Genomic DNA, 20574 nt, shown 5'->3' with positions numbered 1-20574 from the left:
TATTCAAGGGGATAACTTAATCAAATAATTTTATTATCTATAGAATTAATTATTATGTTTATTAATTCTATTTTAAATAATTGGTTCAATTGATTCATTAATTTGTTTAAATAATAAATTAATTTGTTTGATTAATCAAATTAATTAATTTAATTATGTATTCATTATTAATATGTTTATTCATTTATTTACATTATTAATTTGATTAATTAATTCATTAACTAATAAGTTTACAGGGATAGATTAATTACTTATTTTTCTATTTCTTGAATTAATTATTAGGTTTAATAAATTTATGAAAAATTAATTTTTATTTTTTGTTTTATTTTTTTTTTATTGATTAATTACTATGTTTTACTAATTAATTAATTTTTGATAGTTAATTAAACGAATAGATTAGTTAACAAAATTATTATTATTATTATTATTATTATTATTATTATATATATATATATATATATATATATATATATATATATATATATATATATATAAGTTTATTAATTTAATTTAATGTACTTATTTCTTTGTTTAATTATTTATTTATTTGATTAATTTGTTTTAATTGCTTAATTTTTTTATTTATTTTTTTATATTTTATTTATTTATTTATTTTTATTTTTTTGGTTTTAGTGAGTTATTTATCTATAATTTATAGAGTTTATTTATTATTATTATTATTATTATTATTATTTATGATATCAAATGATTATGTGTGAAGAAATCTATTACTATATTATGTTTATGATTGTTAATTAAATGTATTGTTTAAGGAGGATATTACATAATTGATGATTTTATTATTTGTTTATTTTTACCTTTTTAAAGTTTTTTAAGGGAATATAGTTAATTATTGGCTTTTAAGGTTTCAATTAACGGTTTCCAGGTGTTGCTTAGTTTTAACCAACACCTAGAAACCGTTAATTGAAACCTTAAAAGCCAATAATTAACTATATTCCCTTAAAAAACTTTAAAAAGGTAAAAATAAACAAATAATAAAATCATCAATTATGTAATATCCTCCTTAAACAATACATTTAATTAACAATCATAAACATAATTTAGTAATAGATTTCTTCACACATAATCATTTGATATCATAAAATAATAATAATAATAATAATAATAATAAATAAACTCTAGAAATTATAGATAAATAACTCACTAAAACCAAAAAAATAAAAATAAATAAATAAATAAAATATAAAAAATAAATAAATAAATTAAGCAATTAAAACAAATTAATCAAATAAATAAATAATTAAACAAAGAAATAAGTACATTAAATTAAATTAATAAACTTATTAAAATATATATATATATATATATATATATAATAATAATAATTTTGTTAACTAATCTATTTGTTTAATTAACTATCAAAAATTAATTAATTAGTAAAACATAGTAATTAATCAATAAAAAAATAAAATAAAACAAAAAATAAAAAATTTCCATAAATTTATTAAACCTAATAATTAATTCAAGAAATAGAAAAATAAGTAATTAATCTATCCCTGTAAACTTATTAATTAATGAATTAATTAATCAAATTAATAAATTAATAATGTAAATAAATGAATAAACATATTAATAATGAATACATAATTAAATTAATTAAGTTGATTAATCAAACAAATTAATTTATTATTTAAACAAATTAATGAATCAATTGAACCAATTATTTAAAATAGAATTAATAAACATAATAATTAATTCTATAGATAATAAAATTATTTGATTAAGTTATCCCCTTGAATAAATTAATTAATTAATTAAAAATAATAATAATTATATAATAATAATAATAATAATAATAAATAATTTAATTAAATAAAAAGATAAGAGCCGACCTATTTTCTTATTTCTTTTGTTCAATAACTTATATATATACCCTAATTTTAGCTCTTGGATACATCATTATGATTTTAATAATATCTATTGACGCATTCTCCCCTGATGATGGACTCACTTGGTAGTCTGAAACGTTGGGTTCATAAAACTCTACAACAGGTCATTCCTCCTCTACCTAAAACTATCCTCACCTGTATGGATTCATTATTTAAAAACATCAAATCCTACCATGGAAGGGATATGATGGACAGCGAGAAATTAAGATTATCCAGAGCTAAACTCATTTCCAATCTAAATTTTCTTAAAAATTGTAGAGATAACAATCTCATTCCTAAATTTGCTATATGCAAACATCCTCTCCAGTTTGGTAGAAATCTATCAAGCTTCAGAAAATTAAGTGAAACCCTGGTTAGAAATGAAATCAAATGGGTTAGGTCAAAATTAGTTAAAACTTCTCAAAAACTTTTTTTCTCTCATCTATACCTTTCCTCATATCTCAGACAGGATCTATGACATTATATCAGGTACACATATTCTTTATCTTTTTCTTTTTCTAATTGCTCATATAATTTCAAGTATGAATATTTCACCACAGTTACCAAAGATTACCAAGCGAAGACCTAGCACAGTTACTCTACAAGGCCTTTATGAGTATATAGAGTCTTTAGAGAAACGTAGAGAGGAAAGAGAAGCCAAGCTACAAAAAGAGTTAGAAGCCATGCTAGAAAATAAATTTGCATCTCTTGAAGACACGATCCAAAAACAAATAGAAAATAAAATAGAACTACTAGAGAATAAAATGGAGGCAATGGAGACTAGACTGCAGGTTATAGAAAAACATAACCAAGATACTAACCAACCATCCCAGCAAGGAGATGCTGATACTTTAGAGAGCCTTAAAATGAAAGACATGATTAAAGAACTAGAAGAAAAAGTTAATAGCCGTCTCACCCTAAATAATGTGGTAGATAAGTTAGATATCAAACCAATTAAAGATGAAATGAAAAAATTAATAGAATTAGACCACGAGCGTAATAAAAGAGCCTTAAACCTTATAATATTCGGCTTAAAAGAGGAAGTAGATGAGGATACTTTAGCCTTAGCCCAGACAGAACTACATAATAGATTACAAATTGAAACATTATGTCTCACAGAAGCAACAAGGTTGGGGAAATTAATCGAGAATAAAGGAAGACTAATCCGCATAAAGGTGAGCTCCACTGATCATAAGCACGACATACTTAGTAAAACCTCAAGTCTGAAAGGAACGGGAATATTCATAAATTAAGATCTCATTCCAGAAGACCAAGCAGAATTAAGAAAGGAGGTTCAAAAGGTGAAAGAAGCTAGAAAGGAAGGAAAATGGGCAATAATCAGAAATAGAAAAGCCTTCATTCGAGATAGAAACCAAAAAGATAGTAATCAATAGCAATTAAACATGCTCCGGATCCTTTCTTGGAATTGTCGGGGCTTCCCATGGAACAAAGGCCCCAAGCTAAGTTGGATTTCAAATGATGTTGATATTATTTTGCTTGTTGAAACTTGGGAGCACGAAGAATCTAAGGTCCCTAACATAGATGGCTTTACGCTATGGTCTACCTGGAACAAACGATCCTCCTGTAGAGGCATTGGGGGAATAGCTTGTTACATTAAGAAGAACATCTCCCCCCATGTTAGGATTTATAAAAACAACCCTCACAACCAATATAGTTGGATAGAGATCAAAGACATTAATAAAAAAAAGTCCTACATAGCAATATGTTATTTTCCCCCCATTAATTCTAACTTCTATAAGAAGAAGAATCTAGATAAAACTAACCCTTACAATGGTTTAGAGAATGATATTTCTAGCCTAAGGAATGATGGTAATACCCTTTTAATAGGTGACTTTAATGCTCGAACTTCAAACAACCAAGCTATTATTCTAAGCAATCATTCCAACCCTAATCCTCTTTGGTTAGATGAAGACGCTACTCTGGCTAGCAGGTACAAAAGGAACTCTGAAGATCTCGGGGAAAATTTGTTTGGGTCGGAGCTAGTCAAGCTCTGTAGTGCTCAGGATCTCATAATTTGCAACGGTCTAAAGAAGTGGCCCAATTCTAGCAATATGACCTGCATCCATGGACTTGGTAGCAGCGTGGTAGACTACGTTATTTCCGATCTCCCATTATACAACGAAATAATAAATTTTGGCATCTTAAACGACCACGAACCTGACTCTGATCATAGGCCTTTACTTATAACTCTCAATTTTGTCATGCATAGAGTTCCCATAGAAAATAATACTTATAGCCAAAAGAGCTTAATATTTGATAGAAATAAAAATGATCTCTTTCTAAATGAATTAAAAACTAATTTGCTTCCTTTATCTAATATAGACAACATAGAAGACCTCTATCATAATTTTACTACAACCCTCTCATATTCTATTAACAAATTCTCAATTGAAGTTTCAAATAATAAAAGAAATAACAAAACCAATCCATGGTATGACAAAGATTGTAAAAGTGCAAGGAGAGCAATTAAGGAAGCTGTTGATGAATCTCTTAAAATGGACAAGATAAAAATATACAAAGCCCTAACTAAAAGGAAAAAGAGGCAGTACATTCGTCAAAGACAGGAGAATCTCTTACACCTCTCTAAGGTAGCTCCTAAGAAATTTTGGAGGCAGATTCTAACTAGGAAGACTAAGGATAATAATAAAATTGCTCTTCACGATTGGAATTCCTATCTTAAAAAGCTTTATGAGTCTCCAAATGTCATGGATAATTTGGAAACCCTTCTCACAACGAAAGAAGTTTTCTCTTTAGAAGACATTAAGTTTGGGGTTAATCGCCTTGCTAATGGGAAAGCTAAGGACATTGAAGGTTACCAAGCGGAAATCTTAAAAATTGGAGGTCCTGTCCTCATCCCCCACATCCACAAGCTTTTCAATCAAGCAGTCAAGCAAGTGTTCCCTAAACCTTGGACTGAGAGCCTCATTATCCCTATTTTTAAAAGTGGGGATACAAATAACCCCTCTAATTATATAACAATTATGATCAGCCCTCTCTTAGCCAAGTTATATGGTAGTATTTTGGAAAAGAAGTTAAGCATATGGCTTGAAAGTGAAGGTAAGTGGGCTAAAGGCCAAGCAGGTTTCAGAAGGCATCACTCAACAATAGACCACCTTGTTACGCTTAGGATCATTGCGGAGGAATGTCGTAATGAGAAATCCAATTTATTTTGTTGCTTTGTGGACTTTAGAAAAGCTTTCGATACGGTTCCTAGATACAACCTTTGGAATAGATTAGAAGAGCTAAAGGTTCCTCTCGAGTTGAGAGTTGCCGCTATAAGGTTATACGAGAATGTAATTGCCAAGCTAAAGAGCAATGAAGGGTGGTCGAAAGATATTAAGTGTAACATCGGAGTTAAACAAGGTTGCCCCCTCTCCCCTACCCTATTTGGCATTTACATCGATAAGCTTGAAGGCTATTTAGAGGAAGAAGGATGTAATGGCACGATCTTAGCTGGTATAGTCGTCATCCTTCTTCTTTATGCTGACGATATTGTTCTTTTGGCAAGGTGCCCGTCTGATCTTAATAAGCAACGCAGGCTTCTTAAGGATTTCTGCTCTACCATGGGTATGACTGTTAACACTGACAAAACAAAAGTTATGATTATCAAATCCAAGAAGGACACTTATGCTAATTTTATGTATGACAATAATAACTTGGAGGAAGTGTATTCTTACAAGTACCTAGGAATTGATATTCATCACAAGCTCAACTGGAACCATAGCATTAAGAAAAGGATTAATGGGGGGTGGAAAGCTTACTTTGGTCTTGAAAATAATTGTAAAATAGCAAACCTTGTAATGTGGGATAAAAAGAAGTTCCTCTTTGAAACTTTAGTCACTCCTGTTATCTTATATGGCTGTGAGGTTTGGGGTTGCAGCATTTCCAGAGAATCATGGAGAAAGATTGAGCAAATCCAGAAGCGTTTTATAACTTATAACCTGAAAATTAAAAGTAATACACCCTATCCTATTCTCCTTATAGAAGCAGGTCTTTCCCCTATTGAGAGCGTAGCTATGCTTAGGTTTCTGTTGTACAAGCACAAAATCAGTAACATAGACGATCATAGACTTCCTAAGCTAGCTTTAAATTCTAGCCAAAACCACCTAAGGCTCAATCGAGGGTGGCATAAAGACACAAGGGCCTGGTTAAACTATTGGGAGATCAACGAAAATGATGCATTGCAAAATATAAATAACATTAAAGATATTGTTACTTCTAAGTTCAAAGAAAAAATGTGGTGTGAGAAAGACTTAGCGGCTAAAAGAAAATTAAGTTATTATAAGAAAGTCATCAACCCCACCCTAGAAGATCAAAAGTATCTCTCTATTTTAACTAGCTCAAAGAAGAAAACTAATATAGCAAAGATTAGAACGAATTCTCATGAGCTCCATAGTGAAACAGGTCATTGGGCAGTTCCTAAAACGCCATGGACGGAAAGGATTTTCCATATATGTGAGAATAGGAACATCGAGGATGAAAACCACTTCCTCTTAGAATGCCCTGCGTATAACCACATTAGATCTCAGTTTCACAGTCTTTGTTACAATACTGACCTTCCTAGCCTTTTACAATGTCAAAATTATAGTGAGCTCGGGAGGCTTCTCTCCAAGCTTTTTGAGCATAGGAATAAAATCTTAAATCAAAATAGATAATTTGTTTCTTTAGGTCCGATAGACCATTATTTGGTCTCAAGTGGACGTTAATCATCATCATCATCATCATCATAAAATCGGATAAATGGCTAATTAAAGACACCGGACAGAAATTAAAGAAGCTAAACAATTTACGTAATGGTTGTGAAGAGCATAACCAGTGCTCTTATAAACACCACGCTTATTCCAGTTCAAGGATCCGAAATCTTGATGGCCACACCATAATTCAAGCTCAACAAATGCAGCAGAATCCACTTAATGACATCCTACCAAACTCCTCATCCACTAACAGCGTTCCTCTTCTCACCATTTCTGAATTAAATGAAGATATGGTGGCAAATGAAAGTGACACCTTCACCATAACAGCTCAAAAAAAGCAGCAAAATCCTCTTATTCCATATACTGACAACCCAGCTATAAAGGTTAAGAAAATACAAAGGTATAAATCAACTGATGAGAATAGTGTAGATATGAGCAATAATGTAGATAAAACCATCAGGCCATCTACCAGTTTAAATTCAGACAAAGCCCAAGTCATTAACTTATAAGACATTAGTCTTGATTATGCAACTGAATCCATTTTGAAAAAAGGTCTAAATTTTGCCATAACCTCGAATAAAATTCCTATAGAGGAAGTCATCAGTAATATTGAAGTAGCTATTAAAAACCTAGATATAGCAAAAAGTGAAGAAATCAGACAAGATATTGCAAAAATTCTGAGAACCTCTAAACCGCCTACATCTAACATTTCCAGAGAAGAAAAAAGAGCTCTAAACAACCTCAGAAAAAATAAAAGCATAGTCATCCTAAAAGCTGATAAGGGCAATGCTACTGTAATCATGAATAGAATAGAGTATGACAATAAAATGGAAGAACATTTAAATAATAGTGGATGCTATAAAATTATCAATAAAGATCCCAGTGAGAAAATCATGCGTGAAGTAACTAAGAAAATCAAAGAATCATCGCTGGATGATGTCACAAAAAAGAAAATCATTCCTAATAGTTCCATTATTCCTAGAATTTATGGAGCTCCTAAAGTCCATAAACCTAACATTCCTCTCAGACCTATAGTTAATACCATAGGTTCCCCTACTTACCTTTTGGCAAAACACTTAGCCAAAAAACTCAGACCCCTGTCTGGCAATACCCCTTCTTATATTAAAGACTCCTATTCGTTTGTTCAATGGATTAATAACATAGAAATGAAAGATGAAGACCTTATGGTTAGCTTTGATATTGTATCCCTTTATACCATGATTCCTATTGATGAAGCCATTGAGATCATGAGAAACATCACTGATAAAGAAACTGTGGATCTTCTGGAACTATGCTTGAAATCCTCTTACTTCAGCTTCAAAGGTAAAATTTATGAACAAACTCATGGTGTGGCTATGGGCTCTCCTCTATCCCCCATAATTGCCAACATCTTTATGGAGAACTTTGAACAGAAAGCTCTTAGGTCATTTCCTTACACCCCTAAAGAATGGAAAAGGTTTGTTGACGACATATTTGCCAAGTGGAGTCATGGAAAAGAAAAACTTGACCTATTCCTCAATCACTTAAATAGCCTCTCTGACCATATAAAATTCACTATTGAAATTGAAAACAACAACCAACTTCCCTTTCTCGATATCCTTCTAACTAAAAGAGATGGGTCTCTTGGTTTCCAAGTCTACAGAAAGAAAACCCATACAGAACGATATCTTCATGCAAATTCCCATCACCACCCTAAACAGAAGATTGGCATCATTAGGACCTTAACTACTAGGGCGGCCAGAATATCTGATGCAGACCATCTAAATGATGAGTTTAACCATATTCACAAGGTGTTTGAACTAAATGGCTACAATAGAAATACCATCAATAAAGCTATGCACCTATCCCTAAACAATATTAACAAAGATATTGAAAATCAAAATTTATCCACTCCTCAAGTCTCCCTTCCATACATAAAAGGCACAACTGATAAAATCTCTAAAATTCTTAATAAACATAACATTAATGTAGCATTCACCCTTGCTAATACTATCACACAATTATTCAACTCTGTCAAGGATCCCATAAACCCTAAACATCAAAAAGGTGTTTATGTGATTCCTTGCTCATGCTGTAAAGAATACATAGGCGAAACGGGTAGGTCTCTTAATATTAGACTTAAAGAACACACTGCTGACCTAAGAAGAGAAAGGACCTCTAAATCAACCTTAGCTGAACACGTTCACTCTTCCTCTCATTACATCTGCATAGAAGACGTCAAACTGGTTAGAAAAGAAGACCACTATCTCAAAAGGAAAATCAAGGAAGCCATTGAAATAGAAAAAAGGAAGAATAACTTAAACCGAGATGATGGATTAAAACTAAGAAACACCTGGAAACCGTTAATTGAAACCTTAAAAGCCAATAATTAACTATATTCCCTTAAAAAACTTTAAAAAGGTAAAAATAAACAAATAATAAAATCATCAATTATGTAATATCCTCCTTAAACAATACATTTAATTAACCATCATAAACATAATTTAGTAATAGATTTCTTCACACATAATCGTTTGATATCATAAAATAATAATAATAATAATAATAATAATAAATAAACTCTAGAAATTATAGATAAATAACTCACTAAAACCAAAAAAATAAAAATAAATAAATAAATAAAATATAAAAATAATAATAAATTAATTAATTAATTAATTAATTAATTAAGCAATTAAAACAAATTAATCAAATAAATAAATAATTAAACAAAGAAATAAGTACATTAAATTAAATTAATAAACTTATATAATATATATATATATATATATATATAATAAATAATAATTTTGTTAACTAATCTATTCGTTTAATTAACTATCAAAAATTAATTAATTACTAAAACATAGTAATTAATCAATTAAAAAATAAAATAAAACAAAAATTAAAAATTAATTTTTCATAAATTTATTAAACCTAATAATTAATTCAAGAAATAGAAAAATAAGTAATTAATCTATCCCTGTAAACTTATTAATTAATGAATTAATTAATCAAATTAATAAATTAATAATGTAAATAAATGAATAAACATATTAATAATGAATACATAATTAAATTAATTAATTTGATTAATCAAACAAATTAATTTATTATTTAAACAAATTAATGAATCAATTGAACCAATTATTTAAAATAGAATTAATAAACATAATAATTAATTCTATAGATAATAAAATTATTTGATTAAGTTATCCCCTTGAATAAATTAATTAATTAATTAAAAATAATAATAATTATATAATAATAATAATAATAATAAATAATTTAATTAATTAATTAAATAAAAATATAAGAGCCGACCTATTTTCTTATTTCTTTTATTCAATAACTTTTATATATATATATATATATATATACCCTAATTTTAGCTCTTGGATACATCATTATGATTTTAAGAATATCTATTGACGCATTCTCCCCTGATGATGGACTCACTTGGTAGTCCGAAACGTTGGGTTCATAAAACTCTACAACAGGTATTCCTCCTCTACCTAAAGCAATTTATTTTGTAATGGCTATACAGTTATGATCCCCATTAAATATGTGATATAATATAATATATTTTCAATTCAAGTTTACAAAAAAGATATTTTGTATGATTTTTTTAGTCTTGGCAATGTGAGATGTATTATGACCCCGTCGGGGTGGAAGAACATGAAGAAATGGCTTTCATTGAGGAACCTTGCACCTCTAATAAATCCAACCATTCCAGACATCATTGGTATTTCCACGTCCTTTTAATAGTTTTAGTTAATTTATGGTTTTTCTACTTCACTTACCAATATTGTGGAATAATTTCTTTCATAATAAAGTCATGGTCAATAGACCTTTTTTATACATATATGGTTAATATATGGAGATTTGGGTAAACGAAATTAACTTTTCCCATTGGTCTAGGTTCCAATCTAGTAGATCACAAAATGATTTTAATCTTATGTAATTGGGTATTAGCTTCTATCAGTGTTTACCAACTATTTAATTTATAGGGTTGGATAGTTTAGTATTATCCATAAATAATGTACTTCAACATCCATATTAAGTAACATAATTTTATATCAATTGTGTTAGAAAATTATATATTACAGAGCAATGGAACACATAAATAATTGTAGAAATATAAACACAAAAAACACATAAAACAAGAGAGACACATATACGTGGTTCACCCAATTTGGGCTACGTCCACGGAGAAATAGCCAGTCCTTCCTTTTATATTATCTAGCAAAATGAAGAGATACAACCTATAGCAGATCCACTTTAATTCTCTCTTCGCTCTCACACAATCTCCTCTCTCTTTCTCACTCAGAATATAGATTTACATAGTCGCAATACAATTCCCTCATATATAGCAAGGGGTTGCATTCTAGGGTAAAAAACCATGAATTAAACATAACTTCTATCGTCAGATCTCCGCCTAATGAACGGCCCAGATTGACTACGAAATTAAAACATTTTACAAGGCAATTTTACATCTATTTTTAGATTCAAGGGCATTGCCCCCAATCCCCACCAAGGGGGAGCTCCAAATAATCGTCGTCGCCCCCCGATAGACAGATTTACGGGCAGCGTTGCTGCCACATTACGAACTGGGGTCCAATGCGGCAATACCTCTAAATAAAGAAGATAATCAGGCTCCACACCCAACAATATCCCACTTGGAGACTGATTATAGCAACTCCACCGTTACTTCATTTGTTGGACAATGACTTCACTTTGGACTTGGATATTTATCATCTTCATCATCATACTTGAAGACTAATTGAAACTGAGCAAAATCTCATTTTCTACCTAGTTACAACTTTTGTTAACATATCTGTAGGATTCTGGCTAGTGTGTATCTTTACCAGCTTCAACTATCCATCTTCCAACACTGATCGTATGAAATGGTACTTGAGTTGTATATGTTTAGTCTTGGAATGAAATGCAGAGTTCTTTTCAATATGTATGGCACTCTAGCTATCACTGTATAACCTACCCAACTCCTTCTTCTTACCCAATTCATCCAGAAACCTTTGCAACCAAATCATTTCTTTACTAGCCTCTGTAGCAGCAACATACTCTGCTTCTGTCGTTGAGAATGCAACAACACTTTGCAGTTTTGAAACCCAACTGACAGTTGTTCCACCTACAGTAAACACATACCCTATTTTTCTCCTCCTGTTATCTCTATCACCTGCCATATCTGCATCAACATATCCTTGTAAAGCAATGTTTGAACCACCAAAGCATAATGCTCAATTTGTAGTACCTCTCAAATACCTGAGAATCCACTTCACCACCATCCAATGTTCTTTTCCTAGATTTTTCATGTACCTGCTTACAACTCCCATTGTATGTGCAATATCAGGCCTTGTGCAGACCATTGCATACATTAAGATTCCAAATATTGATGCATATGGAACTTTAGACATATAAGTCATTTCTTCCTGAGTATTGGGACACACCTCCTTACTTAGCTTGAAATGGCTAGCCAAAGGTATACTAACTAGTTTTTCATTCTACATATTAAATCTTTTCAACACCTTTTATATGTACTCACTCTGAGACAATCTTAATTTTCGATTCTTCCTATCTCTAGTTATTCTCATACCAAGGATTTGTTTTGCAACACCCAAATCCTTCATTGCAAATGAGTTTTCCAATTTTATTTTGAGCACATTTATTTCTTGCATGTTAGAACCTGCAACAAGTATGTCATCTACATAAAATAACAATATAATATAGCTAACATCATTTTTCCTTTTGAGATAAATGCAATGATCAGAGTGACATCTAGTATAACCTTGTTCAGACACAAACCGGTCAAATTTTAGATACCACTACCTTGGAGCCTGTTTTAAGCCATACAAGATCTTCTTCAACCTGCACACTAGTTTCTCCTTCCCTTTTACCTCATATCCTTATGGTTGCTTCATATATATCTCTTCCTTCAAATCTCCATGGAGAAAGGTTGTCTTTACATATAACTGCTCAAGATCCAAATCTTCAGCTGCTACTAGACTTAAAATAGTTCTGATTGAATTCATTTTAACAACAGGAGAAAATATCTCATCAAAGTCTATACCCTTTTTTTGTGCAAACCCCTTCACCAAAAGTATATCTTTATACCTTTTTCTACCTCCATATTCTTCCTTCAACCTGTAAACCTATTTATTCTGTGATGTTCTTTTACCTGCAGGCAACCTGACTAAGTCCTAGGTCTAGTTATGTGCTAAGGAGTCCATCTCTTGTTTCATGGCTTTCTCCCACTTCTTACTGGTTTCTACCTGCACTGCTTCTTCATAACATTCTGGTTCACCAGAATCAGTCAACAATACATAATATAATGAAGGAGAGTATCATTCAGGGGGTCTACTTATCCTAGTAGATACTCTAACACCAATTTCAGGTGTTTGAGGTGCCTGTTTCTATTGTGGTTGTTGTTGTTGTTCTGGCTGTTAATCATTATGATTTTCAAGCACCTTCACTTTTTCTGTGATCTCATCAAGCAATGTGTATTCTCTATTTTCTTTTTCCTATTTCTTTTCCTGCATCTGATCCTTATACAAAACCTTTTCATTGAATATGACATCTTTGCTCCTAATAATTTTTTGTTTTTCATAACCATAAAAGTGATAACCAAAATCATTAACACCATATCCAATAAAGGTACATTTCTTTGATTTTGCCTCAAACTTTGTCCTATTTTCTTTATTAATGTGGACAAAGGCTTCACAACCAAAAGCATTTAAAAATGAGTAGTTTAACTTTTTACCTGTCCATGTTGTTGGGTCGTGCAACAGGTATAAATTTACTCTTGATTACACTATCTTTTTTCCTCGTTTTTATGCATTTGTGCCATGATGTAATAATTTTTTTATAGAATTTCGATAGAAATTGAACGAAAATGCTTTTGATGTGATTTGGCTGTCAAAACTAACTTTAGTTGCTTTTTATGTAGATATTAGCGAATGGGACAACTGTTGTTCAAACTATTGAATAGCAAAGGCTAAACAGGGAGAAAAGAGCGCGTCTTGTGCGGTCAATTGAGAAGAGAATCAGGAGGATCCGCACAAGATGGAAGACTGTCTAATAATAGTATTTGGTTCCGAATTTCTCAAGATCTCCTGATCCTGAGGAATCGCATTTATCTCTTTTCCTCTTTGACTATAAGAGGGGAAAAACGAATAGAATAGAACAACTTAACTTTTCGCCTTTTTACTTCAATTGTAATTTTAATATATAGAGAGTGATTCTGAAGGATTCATCATGTTGTAATGACATTTGGATTTGATGAATAATATATAATTCGTTTGTTGTTTATTCACAATATTGTGAAGTAATTAAGCAGTAATCACTGGCGGCTTGGGCCCAGTCACTGGTGGATTTAACTGTTGTTCCTTTTTTTATAGTTTTATCTTTCTTTTACTGCAAGTTTAATTACTTTGTTATATAGTTTTACGATTGATTTACTTTCACTAGTGTTGAGTTTGTGTATTCATTGCATTAATTCTTATTTCTATTGATTGGCTTCATTTATTTATGTCGTAGATTGATTTAATTATTCGGTAAGAATCATTTCTTGTTAATTGAAAGCCAGAGTGTTATTGGTTAGATCAGGTGTATTACTTTTATGCAAAAGTTTAGATTTAGCTGAAAGAGCTCTGTTATCGTTATGGTGCACTCGGTTGATGTAATTTCAATTAGGACTTTTTTATTAAGATTGAGTTTTGGTTATGATTAAGATTGAGTTTTGGTGTTTGAATAGGTTAATTTCCTTGAAGTTACAAGTTTGATAGTTATGGTTTGATCCGTTTACTCTTGTATTGAAATCAATAAGATATCTTAAAGCATTACCCTCTATAGATATAACGATTTTCATCACTTGCACATATTGTGTACACTCTTGAAACAAAAAGACTTACCCAGGTTGATAATTAATGTGAGGCATTTAGGAGTTCTAAAAGACACCTTATATGCGCCCAACATTTTGGCGTCGTTGTCGAGTAGAGTGTTTCCATTTCACAGAAGGTGATGTATGTTTGATAATTGTTTGTTGTGAAAGAATTGGGTATTAAAAACAGAAGGTAAGAACCTGCGTATGAGCAAGTAAAGTTCTTGCTCCCTTGCCCACTTTTCAGCACAATTGCGTAGGAATTGAAGTAGAAATAGATGTTTGATTTTTGTTTGTTGTGAAAGAAGTGGGTATTAAAAACGGAATGTAAGAACCTATGTACGAACAAGTAAAGTGCTTGCTCCTTTTCCCGCTTTTCAACAAAATTGCGTAGGAATTAAAGTAGAAATAAATTTTTGAATTTCTGTGAATGACTAAGAAGAAAAGAGTAGAAAAAGATTTAATTCCTTCACTCTGATCTGAAAAACCCAAGGGATCGGTCATCAGTAGGACCCCGAATCGTTTCTACAAGAAATCCTATTGTAACCCTTCAGGCTGCAGGATCACCATCTGCAACTGACGCTAATATTCACAGCAAGACTAAAGTGTCTAAACATATTTTTCAGAACACTGGAAATTTGCAGTTTAGCCCTTTACAAGAAGGGAATTCTTGCAATCTCCGTGAAGGAGAAGGAGAAATGGGTAGTGTTGAAAATATTAAATCATCAGAACCCAAATCTCCTGAAGTAGTAGTTGAACAGAGGACACCCAGTATTCCAGACCAAGGTAGTGTTGTTAAAATCATTTTAAAAGTCTCTTCTAACTCCCCCAGGAACAGATCTCCAGCTCTAGAAATCCCTGAAGGATATTGGCATATTTTTTACCAAATGGCTAATAATCTGTGACATCCTGAGACCTCTACATTACAATACCCTATTATTGATACAGTTGTCAATGCTCCCATGAAAGCTATTCCATTACAGAATATTCCTACCTTCCATGGGCTAACTTCAGACGATCCTAATGCATTCCTTTTCGAATTCAATGTTTTATGTAGGGGATATTATTACACTACTGACCCCCAGAAGCTGAAACTGTTCCCCTCTACTCTGAAGGAAGCAGCTCTGCGTTGGTTTATGGGGCTTGGTGGAGGTACCATTAATGACTGGGACCAAATGAAAATAGCCTTTCTAAAAAAATACCAAGATTATTGCCGAACTAGAGAACTAAAGGATGAAATCTTTCAAATGGTAGCTAAGACTAATGACACTCTTGAAGAATATGTAGAACGTTTTCAATACAATCTGCAAAGATCTCCTTATGCAAATTTACCCCCTAAAGTTATTAAAACTACGATGATCAAAGGTATGAAAGACTAATGGGTAGAAACACTAAATTTAATGGGGAAGGGTGATATTTATCAAGAGGATTATGACAATATTATACAATTGTGCATCAGGTGCTCCAGAGGTAGTACAAGGCTGAAACCAACCAGACATGATGCAATCACCAGAGACAGCAAAGCCTCAGGGGGAAGAATTACAAGAGTTGAAATCGGAAATCTGCTGGAAGATTTCAAGGCTGATATCTTGGGGACCCTGACGACACAATTGGATATCATGCAGGCCAAACAAAAGAAGACCGAAGTAGAATAGAATCTAGCTATTTTTTGTCCACGTTGCAGAAAGAAACACAATCATAAAGAATGTTCGTTAGATATGATACAAACATGTACCATTTTCACTAAGGATCATGCTACGAAAATTTTTCCATCGCTTCCTAGATTAAAAGCAGTTTTCAAGGAAGCAGAAGAGGAAGTGTAACTAGTATATCTGCTGAACCAGCGTCGTCAGTGGCAAGCACATCCGACAGGTATGCCTACAGAACCATCTTCGTTCTTTCCTTCTTCGAAATTTAATTCTCAGCAGTATTTACGGGCATCATGGCAGAACTAGCCACCTTTCTCTACTTGGCCACCTCAAGCATTTTCTATGCCACCATGGCCCAACCAATCAAATCCAAATAATAATTGGCTAAATTCCTCTTACCCTCCACCATTCTAGCAGAACACCCCCTATTCCTCTCAATGGTCTCCTTCTACCTCACAGAATCAGAACTAGTAGCCAAATTGGCAACAATCCGCAAACCAGCCTATGGGAACAGTTCCTCTGCCACAACCAACCTTACCAGCACCTTACATGTTGCAGCAAAATCCTCAACCTAATATACGACTTCAACTCCCAGCTCAACCCAACCCAAATCCTAACAACAGACCGATCTAGTTAGTACAAATTATTGAGAGTCTGGACCCCGAAGTTGAGACAAGAGAATGTAATGATCTTAAGTTAAGATCTGGATGGGTAATTGCTCCAAATAAGGACAAAAATTTGCAACCTGAAGTTAAAGAAACATATTCAATAAGCCTTCGATTGTAGATAACCAGCAAACAAAACAGGGAGAAGATACAGTCAGGAAGAAAGACCCTGAACAAATCTTAACTGCTTCTTCGCCGTTCCCAGAAAGATTGATAATACCTCGACCAATTGAATATCTTGACTTTGATCTTCTGGGTGAACTCAAAAATCTCTGTATAAAAATACCCCTCCTCCAGGCCATTCAAGATATTCCGATATATGCTAAAACCATTAAAGAATTGTGTGCAAAGAAGTCTGTGAGGAAAACAAAAATAACACCAACTATCCATGTCATCAGAACTTTGTCTGATTTATTACTAGGCAAAGAGACACCTGTAAAATACGAAGACCCGGGGAATCCCATTGTCACAGTCCAAATAAATGGTCGCTCTTTTCCCAATGCTTTAGTTGACTTAGGGGCAGCCATTAACATTCTTACAATAGAAACTTGCGAAGTGCTTGGCATCACAACCTTAGAACCAACCACTACCTTGTTGGAACTTGCTGACTGTTCAGTCATTAGGCCAGAAGGAACATTACAAGATGTGATGGTTTCTGTGGACTCTTGGGAATATCCAGCAGATTTTTTTATTATTAACCCCAGAAATCGGCTAGATGGACATCCCTTAATACTGGGAAGGCCTTGGCTAGCAACAGTCAATGCTTATATAGGCTGCCGAATAGGCAATATGACCATAACCAGAGGGAATGCTGTTAAGAATCTAGCTTTATACCCTCCTACACAGCCAAGCCTGACCATTGTAAAAACTAGGAAACAACCAGCAACATATTTAAAAGAAAATATTCATTCACCATTGACTGTGGCAAATGCGCTTGAATTCAAAAATAAAAGGGAAGATGATGTCATTAACACCTTTATCAATAACCCTACTGCAGTGTCTAATTTGATATGTCACATGATTGAAGCAGTCCTTGACAATGAGATTGAAGAAGATTCATTGAGAGACATCAATGACCAACCGATACCAACAACCACTATCTATAATAGCAAAGCTATTGAAATCGAGCAAGGCAAAATCCTTAACATTAACAGTGATGAGTAATTACCAACAACAGAAACTTATCCAAATCCTTAGGAAATATAAAGGGGCTTTTGCATGGGACTACCTAGACATGAAAGGGATTGACCCTCAGTTATGCATGCACTACATCTACACTGAAAAAGATGCAAAATCCATCTGACAGCCATAGTGTAGATTTATTCCTCAAAGGATATTGTGAAAGAAGAGCTTCAAAAACTATTAGATGTGAATTTCATTTATCCTATATCTGACAGTAAATTGGTTTCTCCATTAGTATTTGTCCCCAAAAAGAATGGAAAATGGTGGATATGCGTTGACTACAGAGAACTCAACAAAGCAACGCAAAAAGACCATTTTCCCCTTCCATGTATCGACTAGGTCCTTGATACACTGGCAGGAAATAAATTCTTCTCTTTCCTGGATGGCTTTAGTGGCTACAGCCAAATTCAAATTGCCCCTCAATACCAAGATAAAACTACTTTCACCTGCCCCTCGGGAACATTTTCTTATAGGGTATTGCCTTTCAGATTGTGCAACACACCTACTACATTCCAAAGAGCCATACTCAGCATTTTTGCAGATTAGATAAATGAAGGATTGGAGGTGTACATGGATGATTTCACACCCTATGGAGATGATTTTGATCAGGAATTACAGACATTGGAGAAAGTCCTAGAATGGTGTATTTATACTAGACTATGCTTAAGTCATGAGAAATTCCATATGATGATGGCAGAAGGCCTAATTCTGGGTCATTACATTTCAGCAGCTGGAGTTCAGGTAGATCCAGCAAAGATACAGGTAATCCTCTTATTAGCTACTCCCTACACTCAAACAGAGGTACATAGTTTTTTGGGGTTTGTTGGATATTATCGTAGATTTATAAAGAAATTTTCGCAAATTGTTGCACCTTTATATGCCTTGATAGGAAATGTTGATTTTATATGGACTGATAAATGTGACACTGCCTTCACAGATATGAAATAGTTAGTATCGACAGCACTAGTATTACGAGGCCCGAATTGGGATATATCTTTCTAGATTTCATCAGATACAACTATTGGAGCTGTTCTTGGCCAAGAAGAAGACAATAAACGCTACGCTATATATTACATCAGCAAAACCCTAACTTCTGCTGAGTTGAATTACATAGTAACAGAAAAGGAGTTTCTAGCTGTTATTTATGCTATCAACGAATTTAGACACTATATAACTCGATACCCTATATTTATGTATACTGATCACTTTGCCATTAAATATTTAGCCAATAAACCAATTACAAATGGAAGAGTGACTCGTTGGTTACTATTTTTGCAGGAATTTGACATAACCATAAGGGATCAACCAGGGAAGGAGAACCTCATAGCAGACTTCCTCTCCCGAGTGCCAAGAACAGATGATACAATGGCGGTAGAGGATCAGTTCTCGGATGAACATTTATTTGTTGTGGCCGTAAAAACACCATGGTATGCAGAGGTAGTGAATGACTTAGCAGCGGGAAACTTGCCCAAACATCTGACACCCAGAGAAAGGAAATTGATTGTGCAGCGTAGCAATTGTTTCTCCTGGATTGGAGGATACCTTTTCCACATGGGATCTGATATGCACATCCACAGGTGCATCAGGGAGGAAAAAATTTATGATATCTTAAAAGCATGCCATGATGGACCTTGCGGTGGACACTTTGTAGACTGCAGAACTAGACATAAAATTCTAGAGATGGGCTACTACTGGCCCACTATTTTTAAAGATGCTAAGAAATTTGTCCAGGCATGTGATAGTTGCCAAAGGATGGGCTGCCCTAGCCAATCTGATGAAATTCCCCTACATCCACAGCTGGTGATAGAACCCTTTGAGTGTTGGGCATTAGATTTCGTTGGTCATTCAAACCACCATCCAACCAGAAATTGTATATATTTTTTGGAACAGATTGCGTAACTAAGTGGGTGGAAGCAGTATACCAAGAGCAACAGCAGAAACTGTTATTAATTTTCTTTTCGAAATTTTTGTGCAATATGGCTTACCCAAATAAGTAATTACTGATGAGGGGCCACAATTTGTGGGTCACAAGATTGCTGATACACTGAGAAATCATCACATTACGCACAGAATTACTTCTTCGTATCACCAGCAGGCGAATGGGTAGGTGGAGAGCACCAACAAAGTTATCGAAGCTATTCTAACAAAGACAGTCTCATCACATCAAAGAGACTGAACTGCTCAACTACTAGAGGCCTTGTGGTCGTATCGCACAACTTGGAGAAACACTATTGGATACTCTCTATATCAACTGGTATTTGGTAAGGAACCCATTTTTCCCATAGAATTTGAAATACAAACACTAAGGACATCCCAGGAAGTGGGATTGGATTTAACTGAAGCCTAGGTTAATAGGTTACAGCAGATGAACGAATTAGATGAAATTTGGCTACTACCTCTATAGCATACGACACTTATTCAACATGAAAGAACCAAATGGCATGATGCCCTGATTAAGAAAAAGACATTTCATGAGGGCGACTGGGCACTTCTTTACGATTCCAGGTTTCAAGACTTCCCTGGAAAACTGCAGACTAGATGGTTAGGCCCCTATGAAATAAAGCAAGTAGACGACAATGGCTCTCATATGCTAGCCAC

This window comes from Pinus tabuliformis, chromosome 4_2 (genome assembly GCF_031772625.1).
Source record: "Pinus tabuliformis cultivar Carrire ecotype Pingquan chromosome 4_2, CPIR1, whole genome shotgun sequence".
Taxonomy (NCBI): domain Eukaryota; kingdom Viridiplantae; phylum Streptophyta; class Pinopsida; order Pinales; family Pinaceae; genus Pinus; species Pinus tabuliformis.
This window is presented reverse-complemented; position numbering follows the sequence as displayed.